The sequence below is a fragment of the Festucalex cinctus genome, chromosome 10 (genome assembly GCF_051991245.1).
Source record: "Festucalex cinctus isolate MCC-2025b chromosome 10, RoL_Fcin_1.0, whole genome shotgun sequence".
Taxonomy (NCBI): Eukaryota; Metazoa; Chordata; class Actinopteri; order Syngnathiformes; family Syngnathidae; genus Festucalex; species Festucalex cinctus.
In genome coordinates this window covers 3,380,165-3,384,393 of record NC_135420.1, presented here as the reverse complement: position 1 = coordinate 3,384,393, position 4,229 = coordinate 3,380,165, and the positions used below count along the sequence as shown (strand labels likewise).

Sequence of the window (4,229 nt, the reverse complement as noted above, 5' to 3'; positions counted from 1 at the left end):
TGTTTGTGTTTTCCCCAAATAATTTTTCTTCGAGGAGCCGTCCACGTAAAGAATTGCTCCACCTTCTAAAGGCGGATCCTTTAGATCCGGTCGACATTTAGTAGTTTGTTCCGCAAGCTCCTGACAATCATGCACCCCCCCATCACAAGGGAGTGGCATCAATGTGGCTGGATTCAAAACGGTGCATCTTTCCCTCAAATGTAAAAGCAAACCAAAATTGGCTGTCTTTCGCCACGGGAACTGAAAAAAAAAACAACGCACTACTGATATCTACTACTGTGAAGAAAGAAGCATCCGATCGGAACACAGGGTGCCCGCTGTATTACGGCGGAATTTACTACCTGTAAGTCCTGAACCATACGCCACCCAGTAGAAGGCAAGGTCTTCCTTAATGGAAAAATGGGAGTGTTACATGGAGAGTCGTTACACTCTACTAACACTCCTGCCTTCAACAACTCCCGGACTACTGGTCTAATACCTTCAAGCGCATCTTTTTTTTTTTTTGACGGATATTGTCGCACACAGGGTCTATGCTCGAATTTAGGCCTTATCTGAACCGGTAGTGTCCCTCTTATGAGGCCCACATCAGCTGGTCCTTTTGACCATAATTTTTCGGGGACCTCTCTTATCAGGGCTTCATCACTTTCAGTAAGGCTTAGCATGACATCTATTTGTAATGATCAGTGGTCATGCATTCCCGCATACATTTGTATTGACCAGTTAACCCGTCTTCTATATAAATTAGCTTCCTCACTGTAGTCTAACTCTGCATCCACATTTTTCCAATCAGAAATTAATTGTGCTTTTTGTATGAACCTCCCCATATCTTTCCACTCCTGTCCCTTTTTTTTTTTTTTTACACAGTGAAATATGAGGGGGAGTATTTTGCTTGCAGAGCAGTTTCGCTTCCTTATCTAGCTCGACACTCGCCGCCACCACTGCCTCCCCATCAGAATACAAATAGTCAACATTAACGCATGTAGGAGAAAGCAGGGCCAATTTTTTCCCAATACTGCGAATCGGGGCCCGGTGTGGTTTTGTATGGAGAGAAATTTGTGTCTTTATTTTCAATCAAACAAAAAAGGAATTTGCAATCAAAAAAAAATTTCAATCAAACAAAAAGGGGATTTGCAATCAAAAAAAAATTTCAATCAAACAAAAAGGGGATTTGCAACCTCAAATAAATTTTAATCAAACAAAAAAGGGTTTTCATATAAAATAAATATTTGCAAACAAAAAAAAACATTTCAAACATGGATTTGTATTTTAATAAAATCTTTTGCAAACATTTTTTTCGTTTTGTTTGCGAATCTGTTTTTTGGTTGCGAATCTGTTTTTTGGTTGCGAATCTGTTTTTTGATTGAAACCTGTTTTTTTGGTTGCGAATCTTTTTCTGTGTTGTGTGGGCGGGGTCCTCCGTTCAACCGATGATAGAAGCCTTGTCATTGGTCAGCTTGGAAGCCGCTGCGACAACTTTCATTGGTCAGATAGGAATGGTGGTGTGACAATGTTCGTCTGACTATTTCCTGGTTCATTTTGTCCAGTCGCCGCCAGCATCGAGGTAAATATGACACACCCCACTTCTAGTTTTCCGTTTTGTTTATCTGACATTTATCTAAAAGCAACCCTTGATCTATCGTTTATCCGGTGATTTGTTCTAACCATTACAATTAACGTAATCACTCACTCAGCATTGCTTAGCCATGTTAGCTAGCTAGGTAACTGATGGTCCGATACATGAGTCAGTCATGAAGCTATGTTGTTGGCAGTCAAAACACAAATATACGACTCATTGGGATAGCGGTTACCATGAAGGTTTTTTTTTTGTTTTTTTTAACTCCGAAAGAAACCTTTGCATTCGCTTTACATACAAGCAGGACTGGGAATCGAATTTATTTACACTAGCTGCTTCCCCTTAATTTTGGATGTTTGAAGTAGAGATTAAATTCGTGATAATTCTTTAATTCTTCTTATTTATTGGTCCTGGTTGTTTACTGTATGAGTCAGATTGAAACAGAAGGGGAATCTGAGTTGTAGGTGTACTTTTGCAATTACACTGACTAGATTTTTTCTTTTAGAGTGCGAGCAGACCAAGGGGTAGAAAATGTAGACATAGCGAGATGCATGTTTACTGTAAGAGGAGCAGGCCAGGGCAGTTTTATTGCTGGTAAAAGCGTACATAACCAGAGGAAAAAACTTTATATGAGTAAAGGTTCTTGGAGTTACTGTAGCTTTCATAAATGTATTTGATATTACAGATCCAGCAAGCTGAAGAGACACGAAGAGACCATCACGGTGAACACGGGATCGTTATACCTGACATCCACTGTCGTTTACCTGAGGAAAGACTTGTTGCTTTACGGCAAATCAATCCAAACAAGGAGTCCTTGAGTTTTGGTCGCGTCATTTATTTGCAGACTCTCAATGTTGCTTCTAGTGCTAGTGTCTCGCGGCCCAAAGGGTCATTTAAATTTATGTAAAAAATGAAAATAAATTCCTGTGTAAAACAGTTTGACTTTTATTTCATAAAAAAAAGCATGCATATGAACTAACAACCAGTCAATTATTCAGCATTTTATAGATTTTATACAGACATTTTTCTCAAGAAATTATTGGCCTGCCAACAAGAAATCAAGAAAGCTCAGAAAATGAACTGTTAAACTTAAAACAAACATTTTGGTAGGAAGAGCCTGTAATTACTCAAAAAAAATGAAATGGATGTGATTTTTTTTTTTTTTTGCCCTTTCAATTACACTGTGTCAAATCTGGCATCAAAGGTGATAGCAGTCAGTAGATGTGATTTAAAGGAATGGTAATCACTCATATGAGCAGTTGGAAATGTAATGGTGTTTGTGCAGGGGGTAACATAATGTGTGACCTGGCATGTGTACCTCACAATTGTGGTCAAAGTTTATTGATATTTTAAATTGCTCTCTGTCTGACATAAGCAGGTGCTTGTGGCCCTGCTCAGTTATCCACAGCATCACCCCATGAAGAGAGGTGACCAACCACCAACTTCATCTTCTCCATCTAAAAAGTAAAGAAAAGTGTGCTTGAATTAAGTACCAAACATGTAAAAAAAAAAAATTCTGACAAAGTTATGTTTGACACATGTTTTGAACATTATTGAAACAGGAACTAAATGTATTTATATTACGTAATTTGTCACTTCCTCTGTATTTCAAACACCCAAGACATAATAAATGTAGCAGAGGCTACTTATTTCAATGACCAGAACTTCTCATAAGTGATTAATAATTAGCATTTTATTCATGTAATGATGTAATGTAATAAAATAATCATGAATAAGCATAATAACAGCTATCTAAGCAGGCCGTTTATTTGGGCCGTTTCTCGTACCAACAAAACATCACGATTCATGACTAGACTAACCAAAATCAAACGGTTACGTGGCCTGGATCCTAGTAGTAGCAGTGTCACCGCTTTGACGGTGCATGAGTTCCCCCTCTTTTTCAACCTGACTCGTACAGTAAACAACCAGGACCAATAAATAATAATCACAGAATTATCACGAATTTAATCTCTACTTCAAACATCCAAGATTTAGGGGAAGCAGTTAGTGTAAATAAATTCGATTCCCAGCCCTGCCTGTATGTGAAACAAATGCAAAGGTTTCTTTATGAGTATAAAAAAAACAACAACAAAACTTCATCCTAACAGCTATCCCAAATTAGCCGTATATTTGTGTTTTGACTGCCAACAACATAGCTTCATGACTGACTCATGTATCGGACCATCAGTTACCTAGCTAGCTAACATGGCTAAGCAATGCTGAGTGAGTGATTACGTTAATTGTAATGGTTAGAACAAATCACCGGATAAACGATAGATCAAGGGTTGCTTTTAGATAAATGTCAGATAAACAAAACGGAAAACTAGAAGTGGGGGGTGTCATATTTACCTCGATGCTGGCGGCGACTGGACAAAATGAACCAGGAAATAGTCAGACGAACATTGTCACACCACCATTCCTATCTGACCAATGAAAGTTGTCGCAGCGGCTTCCAAGCTGACCAATGACAAGGCTTCTATCATCGGTTGAACGGAGGACCCCGCCCACACAACACAGAAAAAGATTCGCAACCAAAAAAACAGGTTTCAATCAAAAAACAGATTCGCAACCAAAAAACAGATTCGCAAACAAAAAACAGATTCGCAAACAAAACGAAAAAAATGTTTGCAAAAGATTTTATTAAAATACAAATCCA

At 38.3% G+C, this 4,229-nt stretch overlaps 1 long non-coding RNA gene across 1 annotated transcript; it reads left to right on the top strand.

The window, feature by feature from the left end:
- Nucleotides 1-1,512: 1,512 nt before the first annotated feature.
- LOC144027546 (uncharacterized) lies at nucleotides 1,513-2,509 on the top strand. The gene is made up of 2 exons (XR_013285484.1): nucleotides 1,513-1,561; nucleotides 2,259-2,509. It is a non-coding gene; the product is annotated as an uncharacterized LOC144027546 (long non-coding RNA).
- The last annotated feature ends 1,720 nt before the right edge of the window (nucleotides 2,510-4,229 follow it).